Here is a 14317-nt window from a genome sequence, read left to right as displayed (position 1 = left end):
GTTATTCCTTTTCCTGTTTTTGTTCCTGTTCCTTCAAGTTGATTGAAGACATTGATGATCAGAACAGCATTAATTCTCAGTAAAATCTAGTAAATGTGTGTAGAAGGAGGGTATATGTTACTTTTAATTTTTAAAATTAGCATACAAAATAACAGGTTTCCTTACAACAATTTCATAATATTTGGTTTTGGTTTATCCCCCACCCCCTGTCCTGCTCCTCTTCTGCAACACCCTACCCTCTTTGCTGCTTGTACAGTCCCACCGCAGGTGTTCCCTGTTCTGCTGTCATGTCGCACATGTTCTATTGATCTCTTCATCTCACTTTCTTAAATCTTTTTTCTCCCCCATGGGACCCTTTCTAGTTCCATAATCTCTACCCACACTCACTCTCATGTAAATACACACATTTAAAAATCAGAACCTGGAATCTGCACATGAGAGAGAACGTGTGGTATTTGTCTTTCTGTCCTTGGGTTACCCTCATTTAATATATTTTCCAGTTCCTGAAAATATTTCATTCCATTTCCTTACAGCCAAATAAAATTCCGGTGTGTATCTACACTACATTTTCAATATCTTTTCATCAGTTGATGGGACTCTAGGCTGATTCTATTTCCTTACTAATGTGAATTAAGCAGTGATAAATATGGATATGCTAGCTTTTTTGTGGTAGGATATAGATTCCTTTAGGTGTATGTCCCAGGGTGCTATAGTTGGATTATATAACAGTTCTAGGTTTAGTTTTTTTGAGAAAACTTCACACCGGTTTTCGTAAATCCTATACCAGTTACACTTCCACCAACAATAAATAAGTGTTCTCTTTTCCCTACATCATCTCCAGCATTTGTTGTCATTTGTTTCTTGATGATGCCCATTCTGACTAGGAGGCGATAGAATCTCAGAGTACAGTTTTTATTCGTTTTTGTTCATTTGTGTGTGTGCATGTGTGTGTGTGTGTATGTGTGTGTGTGTGTGTGTGTGTGTGTGTGTGTGTGTGTGAAAGAGACAGAGAGATAGTGTATGTGACACAAGGTCTCATTATGTAGCCCTGGTTGGCCCCAAACTCACAGTGATTCACCTGCTTCTACCTCCTGAATGTGGGGATTAAAGGTGTGCCACACCAAGCCCAGCCTTCAAAGCAGTTTTAGTTTGCTTTTCCCTGCTGGTTAAAGATGTTGAACATTTTAAAAGAATATTTATTGGCCATGCGTATTTCTTCTTCAGAGACCTTTCTATGCAGTTCACTGTTCCATTTATTGATGGGTAGTTTGGGGGTTTTTGTTAATTTCTGCAATTCTTTGTATAGCCTGGCTATCAAACCCTTGTCTAATGTATAGCTGGCAAAGACATTCTCCCATTCTGTAGGCTATCCATTCATTCTGCTGATAGGTTCCTTTGCTGTGCAGAAATGTTATAATTCATTTAATCCCATTTTTAATTCTTGAGACTATTTCTTTTTGCCTATCTCCATATCTTGAAGCATTTTCTCTAGCACTTTTCAGCATTTCTGGTTTTTGAAAATTTTTTTTTATTTAGTATTTTATTTTATGTATTTGAGTGTATTGCCTGCATGTATGTAAGTGCACTGTTGTCATGCAGTCCTTATGAAGGTAGGAAGAGGGCATCTGATTACCCTGGAATTGGAGTTATGCATGGTTTTTAGCTGCCATGTGGGTGCTGGGAATAGAACCCAGGTCCTCTGCAAGAGCAGCCAGTGAGCTTAACCGCTGAGCCAGCTCTCCAGTGCCAGCATTTCAGGCTTTAAATTAAGGTCCACTTTGAATTGATTTCTATGCGAGGTGAGGGGTATGAATCTAATTTAATTTTTTTGGCAGTGGATATCTAGTTTTGCCAAGACCATTTATTGAATAGATTCTTTTTCTCAGGACATGTTTTTGACAGTTTGGTCAAAATTTATGTTTCCATACCTATGTGAGTTTACTTATGGGTTCTTGTCATGCCAAATTCCCTTCCCTTCTGAGAGACCCGCATACTCTCTGAGATTCTGTGTCTCACAGTCTTAATGAAGATTGACAAAACCTACATAATACATTCTATTTGGGTTTTAGTATGGTTTATGATATCTGGGAAAGGGTGACTTACAAAGTTCCATGGCCCATCTTTTACATTTTGGCTAAGCTTTGGAATCCATGCCACCAATGCTGCTTGGTCTGTGTGCCTCACCCCACCCCTTTGTGGCTCTGTTCCCTGTGTCCAAAATGGCTACTACCCCTCCCCTTTTGCCCAATGTGCTCAGCTTTTCTCAGCATCTCTCTCAGCATTGGCATTTACCCAACATCCTCTACTATGTTTCATTGCTCTACATGTCTGTTTTGGTATAAGTACCATGTGATCTTTGTTACTATTGCTCAGTAGCACAGTGTGTGGTCAGGTGGGTGGCACCTCCAGCAGTGTTCTTTCTGTTTAGGATTGCTTCAGCTATCAGTGGTCATTTGTGTTTTCATATAAATTTTTAGATTGTATTTTCTAGCTCTGGGAAGAATGTCATTGGAATTTTGGTGGAGACTGAATAAAAGCCTGTTGATTATTTTGATAGTATAGCCATTTAAAAGTTTTTAATAAAATTTTTATTGGTATATATTCATTGTGCATGAAAATGATGGGTCTCAAGAAGACAATTTCTTTTGCGCCCACCCTGTACTTTGACCATAGACATCCCCATAGTCTTTCCTTCCTGACTTCTGTCTTTCCCTACTCCTGCTAGTCTTATTATTTCCTTTTCTGTAAGGTAGCTTTTTAATTTTATGCAATGCAATTTGGCAAGTTTTGGATTGTTTCTGAGTCCTTGGAGCCCTTTTCAGAAAGTTATTGCCTATTCCTATATCCCAACGTGTTTTGCTTATGCTTTCCTCTAACAGTTTTAAAGTTTGTAGTTTTAAATTAAATGGCCATGGTGAGGAAAGGCTTCATGGGAACAGAGATAGGATGTAGTAACATAAAGGAGGAAATAGGAATAATGGTGCAGGAAGGGATAAAGGGGGCAGAGAATGAGAAGGCAGAGCAGGGAATGGAGTACGTTTTTATTAAAAACACTGAAGGCCTTTAGAAAAAGTCACATGGAAACTTACCACTTTCCTATAACAGGGGACACTATCCCTACTAGATACCATAGGCTAGTAAATAAAAACTCCAGTGCCAGGAATGGACTCCCTCTTTTGAAGCTGTTGACCAGAGTTCCCATAATCCTCAAACAATAAGACCATTGCCCATGGTTACCCACTAGAACTTGACAGTAAGAACCTATTTCTGTTTGTAGAACAAACAAGGAGAAATCAAGCTGGTACTGACTTCAAACTTTGTCTCTACTGGCTAGCTTATATAGCTTTTATATTTTTTAAGCCATAAACCTTACCCAGCTGTGAATCCTGGTACCTACAACAACAAGATATGGACTGGCAAGATATGCACACTGGCACAATAGTGCCATGAATGTTATGAGAGTAACCAACCACTTTATGATTAAATTTAAGGTCTGCTTCACAAGATGGAGCCCATACCTGACACTGATATCAGGCCTGGAAAACTGTGACTAGACAGGTCACAGGTCATAGGGGAGAGCCTACTAATATTATTCTATTAAATAGACATAGTATTAAACCAATTCCTAATGACTTATTTTTATACCTATTTAATATTATTCTATTAAATAGACATAGTATTAAACCAATTCCTGATAACTGATTGTTATATCCATTGATTAATACATATCTCAACTCTCACAGGATAAGCTTCCTAATGCAGCAGATGGTGATTAGCATAGAGACCCACAACTGGCCAAAATGCAAAGAATACAAGACTTATCCCTGAATAGGATAGCTGTATCAAACTTCTGCCTCCCAAGGCTCAGTAATCATTGTGGAAGATGGAGTGAAAAGATGTAAAGCCACCTTGTGGTGAATGACCACAAGGAAACAGAGTTCTCTGATATTTGGTCAGTTACTCATATGAACTCACAGCATTGTTGACACAGCACACCCAAAATCCACATAGGCTCAAGCCAGACAAAATCCCAGCAAGTGGGCGAGGAGCTCCAACCCTAGTTGAGGAACTATTGGCAACTGATACTGCTGGGAAAGGGAGATTCAGTTTTGTTAAGGTTGTGATGTTGAATAGGTTAATCAGTCTCCAGAGGATGGGCTAATTCAAAGGGCATTTGGGACACAAATTTGACTTGATAGTCCTTTATACATATATGAAGGGGGTCTAAACATGATCAAAATATAGGGTGTGAAATTTGAAAAAACTTCAATAAAAAATGAAAAAAGAAAAATGATTAAAAAAGTTAAAAGCTACAAAAATCAATACTCACCTTAAAATATTTTTGATTCATTTTCAATTGATTTTTGTACTGGGTGAGAAGAAGGGATTGTTTCGTAAGATACAGTCATGTGGTCGTCCATCACTTGAACTAATCTTTTCAGTGGGTGATCATCACATCAGAGGAAATATTTTTCTTTTAAAATGGTCATTGAGTTTTTCTGTGAGCAACTCTTATCTGGAGATATTCTTCCTGATGTCCTTAACATCTCTTCATAACATCCATTTCCAATTTCATACATGTTTACTGATCTCTTTCTTCTTGTTCTTATCTCCTGTCTCAAGTCTATGTACTCTTAACTTTCAGGCTTCATATTTATAGATGTTATTCACATATTTATAGAGCCCCTCCTATGTGCCAGATACCATGCTAGGCACTAAGAGTACAATGATGACAAAGTCATTTAACATGCACAGACCAGTGTGCAGAGCTTTAAGTCTACCATGGGGACAGGCAATTATAAACAATGAAGGGTATGGGGATTGAAGATGCGTGTGGGCTCTTTATCAAGAGTAAATGGGATAGAAGAAAAGAGATAGCAGAATGTAAGAGTGAGAACAAAAGCTAGATGAAAGGGAGGGAGAGAGAAAGGGGGAGAGAGAAAGAGAGAGAGATTTGATTAAACAACTCAGAGGAATGCCTTCTTCTCTGTGTTCAGTGTGGCAGGACTTGGAGGTGAGGAGGGAGGAGTAGGCAGCTGTGCTTTAAATTGGGGAATGACAATGTTGAATTTCAACCCTTCCCCAAGACATAGGAAACATCGAAGCTGCTCTTTAAGGAGCCTGGGATACCGTAACCTGAGTGGGGGAGAGGACTAGTTTAGTATCTGTGGTTTTGTAGAAACTGGCATTATTTGAGAAATATTTAAATGATAGCATAATTTATGGAACTTGGTGATAGATATTAGATAGTAGGAGAGAGAAAGTAATTAAGAAGATGCCTGATTTCTGACTGAGGAAGCTAGAAAGCTAGTCAGGTCTTCCATGAGATGATGGACAAGCAAGAGGAGCAGACTTGAGTGTAGAAAGCTGAGTTTACTGAACTGAGTAAAAATGTTTTATTTGTATGTGTGTATGTGTGTGAGCGTACTTACCTGTGTGGGTACATATTCCTGTGCGGGTACATATTGAGGTCAGAGGATAATGTTGGGATATCTTTGTTCAATCATTTCACCTTATTTTTTTGAGAGATGTTTTCCAGCTGACCAATAAGCCTCCATAATCTCCCTGTCTCGACCCCCAGCACTGGAGTTACAGGCACATCTTGCTGTGCTCAGCTTTTTACATAGGTTCTGGGACTCTGAACTCAGGTCCTCAAACTAATTTTAACCCTCTAAATTTTGATACTAGATTTGAAGTGCCTAAGATATCTAAGAAGATATATGTGGTACTCCAATTAAGATTTTCCATTGTCAAATTTGTTTGGAAAAATTAACATATTTGCATCCTATATTTAAGGAGTACTAAGGATTGACAGAGTTTACAGTAAACAATCTTTTCATCCTTGTTTGCTTCAGTTTCTTGCAGTAGCCAGTCCCCATTGTGTATTACTTGAGAATCTGAGTGGCACAAGGTGACAGAGAGGGGGAGAGCTAGCTTTCCCAAATTAATTCTTTCAAGTCAAGCCCTGAGAGCATCATTCACTGAGAAATTGGTGCTCAGTGCTTGATTCCTACTTTCTAAAGTGTCAGTAACACATTTGGATTGTTGCCTTTGACATTTCTAGCCTTTAAATATAAACCTCTGTAGGACTCAAAATTGGAGACATGTTCTTCAGAACATAGTGCTTGTAGTGGTTACAGTGTTTGCCAAACAGCATTATTTTTATCCTTCAATTTGAATCCAACTGTCATTTCTTGCCTCTGGAAATTAACTTTTTGGAGAATTATTGTTAAATATTATTATTACTGACTTAAGACAAAGTTTCAGATCAGCTCAAGTTCTGTTATCAAAGACAGATCAGGACTTCAATCTAGGTCTTTGACTCTGAAACTCTGGTGGTGGGAGCAGGCATACAGGATAGATCTACAGGAAACTGTGAGGTGTCATCACTACGGAGAAGCACTGTTCTTTTTCTAGACAGGAACTATGACCTAACACCCTAGAGTACCAGGACTCAGATTGGTATGTCATGTCTTCCTTTGTTTCCCAGAAACCAGTTTAGAGTAGGTTGTGGGGGAAGCTTCTAAAGCGCTACTGGGGACAAGTTGAATCTCTGAGACTAAGAAAGTCGACTCACTTCCTCCATCTTCTGGCTTGGGCTTCCTGTCGTCACAGCCTGATCGTATTTTTCTCTTTCACTTCTCCTTTTATACAAAAAGACTCACACTTCTGTGTTACGAGCCTGTGGTGGCCACCTTAAAGATAATCACCAAATTCTGCCTTATTGACTGAGGGACAGTGCCTGAAAAAGGTAAGGTTGATGGCTTTTAATATGATTTGAGAGAACAACTCTGAACCAATTAATGTGGGGTAGGGTGTTTTAGGAGTCTCAATACACCTCTCTGGTCACTTAAAAATTTCCGGTTTCACAAATATTTAGATCAGTCGTGCACTCAGAGGCAATGAGGCTAAAAGTACTTTGATAATTGGGGTTTAAATCAAGCACTGTAATAGTGTATATTGTTTACTGTATATGATGATTTCTGATGCTTGTAGCTTTCTCTGTGAGATGAAGTTGGGGAGATTTTCTATGTTGTTGTTCCTTAGGAAACTGAACTTCTGATTTTTAAAGTGGGGAGAGAACTGATAGCCAGAGTGATTTAGAAAGGCAGCTGAAAGATGTACTTTCTCTATTTGAAAAATTTCCAAAATTAAAACGAGTGGTTGCCATTGCCAAGCCTCAGAGCTGCTAAGTAGAAGGATAGCAAAAAAATTGTAATGCAGCAGGTGCCCAGTAACTGCGCTTTATGAGTTGATGCCTCAGTACCCCCAAGGGATGCTTAATTTGGGGATTTTCCAAGAGCATTATGATCTATAGGGCTCCCCCACATTAACTTATCCTTGATATATAAAATGTGAACATTCATAAATCTCCTACTACATGTATATATGAGAGGAAATCCATGCAACTTGATACAGAAATAATTTCCAACTCATGGGCCATAACTAATTTTAGGTTGCAAATAGCAGGTCATGACTTTTTTTTTTTTTTTTTTTGGTCTTTTTGAGGCAGAGTCTCCCTGTCTCCCCTGTAGCCTCAGCTAGCTGGCTTGGAATTCTCTGTGTAGACTAGGCTGGCCTTGAACTTACAGAGATCTGCATGCCTCTCTGTCTCCCAAGTGCTAGGATTAAAAGCATGAGCCACCATGCCCAGCCAAGGTCATGACTTTTTGCAATCAATATGGTCATTTCTTGTCAAAACAGAGTATCTGTATCATGTCCTTCTTCCTCAAGGAACCACGAGAGCCCTGTCTGATTATGACCTAGAGGAGAATGAGGAAAGTCCCCTGTGACCACATCCACTCACTTGAAAAATAAGGGTAATGATGGGGAGAGGTCTGTAGATTCCCAAAGGCTCCCTCAGAGGCTACTAAACCTTACATTTAGAAATAATGAAAAGAGTTTTTAATGAAATAGGTTAACAGTCAGGGGTTAGGCACTTCCTGAAGCCAGACACTGCTTTGGTAGGTACTGTAGTGGGAGAGAAAGAACAAGGCAGAAGGGGAATATTTGGCCAGCAATAGTCCTACCCCTTTAAAGAGCTCTCATGGGCAGTTAGACAGACCGAGCCACAGAAGAATCTTAGCTGCTGGATGAACAAAATTGTGCTTTCTCAATCATGAGCAGAATCTTCAGTGTTTTGAAACTGTGGTTGATTAGGAGCAGATGCTGAACTGAAACATGGTTTCCTGTGCGTTTCCTGTGTGGGCCAGTGAAGAGTACTTCGCTTTTTAATATAATGATCTGGAACCTATAAAAGGTTCCAGAATCTACTGGAAGTGATTCAAAGCCTATGCTTTCACAGCTACTTAACTACCACCCAAAGGATCTCAGTTTTGTTTATTAACAAGCTAGAAAGAAAAAACTCTATTGGTTCTTAGCTTCTTGTAGTCTCTTGTTAGCCCCTGACTGTCCAGAAGCCCTCAAATTCCCATTTTCCTTTCCTATTCCCTCCCACCCTGCAATGTCCTAATAGCAAGGCATTGTGCTCAGGTGCTAGAGATACAAGGATAAGTGATGTGGTTATTTATCTCAAAGACACTACCTTGGAGGACAGATAGAGCAATACACAAAATACAATACAAGGATCTTAAGGTAGAGAGAATATACCCAAAATACAGATGTTTATGAGTCTGCCAAAGACCCCCTGGGAGAAGAGAATCCTATGAATTTGCTATGGAGACTGGGGATAACATTTTGGAAAAGATACTGCATATGCAAAGTCAAAGAAATATGCCACCTGAAGGCATGGTGGAAATGAAATTAAGCAAGAGAGACTATAGTCACATGACCACAGAAGGCAATAAGCCCTTTCTCCTACTTGGCATTTGAAACTAGATGAGAAGATCACTGAGCAGACAAATCTTGTGTCTAACTCTGGACAGAACTATGCCTGATAGACACAACAGTTTTCTTAATTGAATTTTTTCATGTTTCATACAGAAAATCATCTATATACCCCTTCCCCTTTGGCACCTTCCCATAACTCCCACTGAAGTTTATACCTTCTGTCATTTTTGTTAAGGCCTATCATGTAAAGTTAGTGTCCCCAGAGGTCCCTTAGTGCAAGTTCATCTACTGGGATCTAGTCAGTCTATTTAGAGTCCCTCCCCTTAAGATCAGCTCATTCTCACTCAACAGTAATCAGCTGCCAATAATTCTTTGACTAAGGTTGGGGCCTGCTGTTCATTTCCCCAGTTCTGTGCTGGGTTTTTGTCTGCTTAAGTTTTCATGAGCCTTGTGCATACTGACACCAGTGCTGTAGGTTTGTATGAGAAGAAACCCAGGAGCCTGTAGGACTATTTCCATATGGTCATGCACCTCCTCCCTGGCTCTTACAATCTTTCTGCCCCCTCTTCTGCAATGATCCCCGAGCCCTGGGTGGGTGGATTTTAATATAGGAGTCCTGTCCAAGGACCGATTCTCTGTATTTTGGTCATTTGTGACCTTTTGTGTTCCTAGCTCTCTGTTGTAATGAGGGAGCTTCATTGATGAACTTGAAAGATGCAGTGGTGTTCTCTTCATCCCTTGTTCTATGTTCTGTGAACCTTAGGTGTAGATGTTGTATCCTAGATGTGCCACTTAGGCTTGGGCAATTCACAGACAATCTCTGTGTGTGACCAGGTGTAGAACTCTGTGACTATCCCTGTCTCTTGAAAAAGAGGCTTCTTTGATGGATGGTGACTGGGATACTTGTCTATAGATTTAGCAAAACTAGAAATCCACAAGGCGGTTCTCCAGCCCAAGCTCTTTGCTTAAATGGTGAAGTTTGTCCCTGGCTCCCACGTTGGACACTGGGAGTGGCTTCACATCAGTGTGGTTTGCCCTGAAGTTTTCCTGGAAATTGACATCAGGGCCTCTCTTCATAGAAGGAACCCTACGAAAATGGCATGAGTCATGGGGGTGGAGGTGGCAGATTTTAAATGCAGGTGGGTGTCAGTTCCTTTGAACACTGAGTGGAAGGGTAAGAGGCTCAGAAACTGGCCAGTTATGGTGAAGAAAGGGCAGGGGAAACAAAGTAGCTTTCTTTCTGGGTTTATATGAGAATATGGCCATCCTGGCATACTGTAAAAATAGTGGCTATCTTTACCAACTAGGCAGATTTTCTTCTTCAATTTGGCATGATTTTGAGTAAATAGACAATCAGGAAGGGAGGCAACAGATCTTTACGTTTCCTGTGGCACTTGGTTAGTTGATGTGGAAAATGGGGTTACAAGAGCTTGAAAAAGCTGTCACAGGATTCTAAGATGCTGGGATTGATGGAACTCTAGGAGGCAGATAACTTGATTACCTGTTAATTGATGAGCAAGTTCTTTTTTCTCCAAGTCTTCAATTTATTAGCAAAATAAAAAGTGCTCAAGGCTCCTGACTGTGTAGCACCATTTTAATTCCACTATATTAGACTATTTGGAGTTAATGAATTGAGGTCAAGATATTTGTTCATTCAACAGATCTATTAATTTTTAGTGTAATTAGGTACTATACTATGCTAGGCTTCAGGGATTCAAAGATCATTAAGATACTCCTACCTTCTAGGGGTTCACATTCTAGTGCAGAGACAATGCCAAGTGCTCCTTGGGGAGGAGCGAGAGCCAGATTAAAAAAAGATCAAGACATGACCAAAGAAGTCAAAGGATGACTATCAACTAATCAGAAAATGGTAGAAGGGCAGAAAAGGGAAGATTTTTACCACTTTTGTTATTCAGCATACTTATTTTGAAATCTGCTTATTCTGTAGTGGATTATCAAACATTTTACTTTACTGTTGAGTAATATTCAACTACATAGTTATATAGCAGTTCATTTATATATTAATATGTGAGTGGATGGATATTTGTTTCCAGTTTAGGACTAACACAAATCAAGCTGTTGTGACCATTACTATGTAAGTCCTCTTATGAACATAAACTTTCATTTCTCCTGAGAAAATTCCTGGAAGTAGAGTGAATTACTGGATCATAGATGCTTAACTTCTCACAAAACCAGTAAGCTATCTTTCAACATGAATATCATTGTACATTCCCACCAATATCATATAAGAACTCTAGTCCTCTTACATTATCACCAAGATTGGTGTGGTTAGCTTTTATAAAAAATGGCTTAGTTGGGTCTTTGTCCACTTTGGGTGTTAAAGTAGTCCATGAAATGGGGGTTGGGGCTGCTTCCTGGAAGGATGATAGAATGCAGTGATTTAAAGGGGAAGAGGAAAAATAATAAAGTAGGAAAGATTAAATGGAGTGAGAAATGGGAGGGCAGAGCAGAAGAGGGAATATGGGGAGAGTACGTATAAGTGTGTAAGTGTTACTTACATACTAAAAGCCTTTAGGAAAAGCCATTGTTGAAGATACTACAAAAATGAGCTGTAAGCAAACAAGGAAAAATCAAGCTGGTGCTAACTTCAGAGCCTTATCTGAAGTGCTATTTTCACACTATGCTTGCTACTGGGAGAGAAAAATAATCATCAACACTGCCCAGCAGTGAATTCTGGGAACTACAACAACTAGCTTGGCAAGATATGCCCACTGGTGCAATAGTGGCATAAATGTTATGGGAGTAACCAACGACCTTCTGCTTGGATTTAAGTCCTGCTTCACAAAATGGAGCCCATACTTGAAACTGATATTGGGATTAGGAACCTGTGGCTAGACAGGCCACAGGCCATAGGTAAGAACCAACTAATATTATTCTATATAGACATAATATTAAATCAACTACTAATGACTTACTGTTATATTCATTGATTAGTGCATCTCTCAACTCTCACTGGAGTTTTCTTATGCAGCAGATAGTGTTTAACAGAGAAACCTACAACTAGCCAGTGCGCAGAGAACAAGAAGCTACAGAGCTCTTATCCCTAAATAGGATACCTGTATGAGTTTTTGCCTCCCAAGGTTCAGGAAGGGACTCTTGGTAGGTTAACCAGGTTCCAGTGGATGGATCCACACTGAAGGATGTTTGGGAACCCAAGCTAGACTTTATAGGCCATATATAATATATTAAATTGGGCCAAGGGCAGTAAGGGGAGGTGCAGATAGGTGAGGGGATCTTAATGCCATCAAATTATATAGTTTAAAATTCAATGGAGGAAGGGGGGTCTCAATTGGATTAAGAACTGTTGTATGAAATGTACAAAAGCTCAATAAAAACTAAAAATGAAATTCAATAATTAAACAAATCATTTAGTAATTCTAGGAACTATATAATATGATCTTATTGTTTTAATTTTCATTTCCCTAATGACAAGAGAAGTAAATAATTTATCTGCTCATTAACTGCACACGTATCTTTTAGAGTGAAGCCTCTGTCAGAACTTTTACCCATTTTTTTCTTAATATTTTATTTATTCTTTTTATTTTATGTGTGTGAGTGTATTGCCTGATGTAGGTGGGTGCACCCATGTCATGCAGTACCCATGGGGGTCAGAAGAGGGTGATGGATCCCCTGGAACTGGAGTTATGGACAGTACTTAGCCACCATATGGGTGCTGGGAAATGAACCAGGTTCTATGCATGAGCAGTCAGTGCTCTTAACCGCTGAGCTACCTCTCCAGCCCCTTGCCCATTTTTAAGTTAAGTTATTTTCTTACCATTGAGCTTTTCAAGTATTTTATATACTCCAAGTAAAACTTTTAAATTCTTTTTTTGAGATAAAATTTCACTGTATTGAGGAACTAATACTGAACTCCTGGGATGAATGGATTTTGGATCTTGATTTTCCTGCCTCAGCATGTTGCCCAACCTGGATGAAAACTCCTATTTTCTGTGTGATTCAGATTATTTTATGACTTTCTCTCCTTTTGTAACTTTTCCTTCTCTAAATAATGTCTTTTGAAGAGATCCATCTTATCAATTATTTTTTGAACTGCGCCTTTTGTGTCTCATCTGAAAAACATTTTGCTAATCAAGTTTGCAAATATTTTCTCTTCTATTATCTTCTGGAATTTTATAGTTTAAGACTTTTGCAACCAGGTATGGAATCTGTTTTCAGATATTTTTGATATAATAAGAAATGTATAGCCAAGTTCTTTTTATGCATATTGTGCTGGATAATTTCAGTTGTCAACTTGACATACCTGGGTGCAGGGAACCTCAAGTGAGGAATTTCCTCTGTGGATATGACTGTGGGGCATTTCTTGATTATTAAGTTATATGGGAGGAGCCAGACCACTGTGGGTGTTGCTACCCCTGGGCAGCCTGAAAACAGGTCAGAAGAGCAAGTCAGTAAGCAGTTATCTTCCATGGACTGTGTTTCAGCTCCCACCTCCAGCTTCCTGCCCTGAGTTCCAGACCTGACTTTTCTCTGTGATGAACTGTGACTTGGGATATGCAAGATAATATAAATCCTTTTCTCCCCAAGTTGGCTTTGGTCAGTGTTTTTATTATAGCAATAGAAAATAACTAAGACAATTATTGATAGTCAATTTTTCCAGGGTTGTTTGTTGAAAAGAATATCTTTCATTCTCTACTTTATATATTGCTTGTAAATAAGTTCTCCATATATGTCTGAATTCTAATCAGTTCCATGGATTATCTGAACATCAGTACTAGATTATCAACATCCTCTTCTGTCCTCTGTGGACACTTCATGACATGGGTGCACTTACATGCAGGCATAAAACTCATACACATAAAATTTTAAAAATGGATCCTTAGACATAGTATATCTCTCTAACATGTTTTTTTCAAATTCAGCAATACTATATTTTAGTTTTCAATGTACAAATCTTTAACACCACTTGCTAAATTTATTCACATGTATTCCATGGTTGATGTTATTTTAAATGATATCCTTAAAATGTTTTCTTTCTTATCACTGCTAATGTGTAAAAATACTAATGATTTTTGCACATTGAGTTCTGGATCCAGTAACTTTACTACATTCAATTATTAGGTGCAGAAAATGTTTCATAGATTTATTTAGGTTTTCTACAAAGACAATCATATGTCCTGCAAATCAGGCCAATTTTGTTTATTTTTTCTTTTCAATTTTGAAGCCTTTTTTCATTCTTTTAAGAGCTAGAATCTCCAGGAAAGCTGTGAACAGAAGTGATAAGGGGACATACTTGAATATTGGAACATTTTTGTCATTAAGCATTATGCTAGGTTGAAGTTCTTCATTGTTTCCCTTTATAAGATTACATATTTCTTTTCCTTCTTTGCTGAGAATTCATTTTAAAATAAGAAATAGAAGTTAAATTTTGTCAAATTAATTTCTCTATTTATTGAGATGATTCTTTGGTTTTCTTGTCTTTGTTTGTTACAATTATTTAAGTGGATTCTTTTGGATGAGATTTTTCTGTATATATTTCAGGCTGATA

The 14317-nt window shown here is 38.6% G+C and overlaps 1 protein-coding gene across 1 annotated transcript in view; it reads left to right on the top strand.

The window, feature by feature from the left end:
* Positions 1-6660: 6660 nt before the first annotated feature.
* Positions 6661-14317, top strand: part of Cd53 (CD53 molecule) — a 40992-nt gene continuing 33335 nt past the window's right edge. Inside the window, exon 1 of the mRNA XM_008850347.3 lies at positions 6661-6751. The gene's annotated coding sequence lies outside the window, so the exon portion shown is untranslated. The remainder of the gene's footprint in view (positions 6752-14317) is intronic.

This window comes from Nannospalax galili, unplaced genomic scaffold (assembly GCF_000622305.1).
Source record: "Nannospalax galili isolate Female #2095 unplaced genomic scaffold, S.galili_v1.0 scaffold5, whole genome shotgun sequence".
NCBI lineage: Eukaryota > Metazoa > Chordata > Mammalia > Rodentia > Spalacidae > Nannospalax > Nannospalax galili.
Note: the sequence above shows the minus strand (reverse complement) of the source record. Positions and strands in the feature narration are given on the sequence as shown.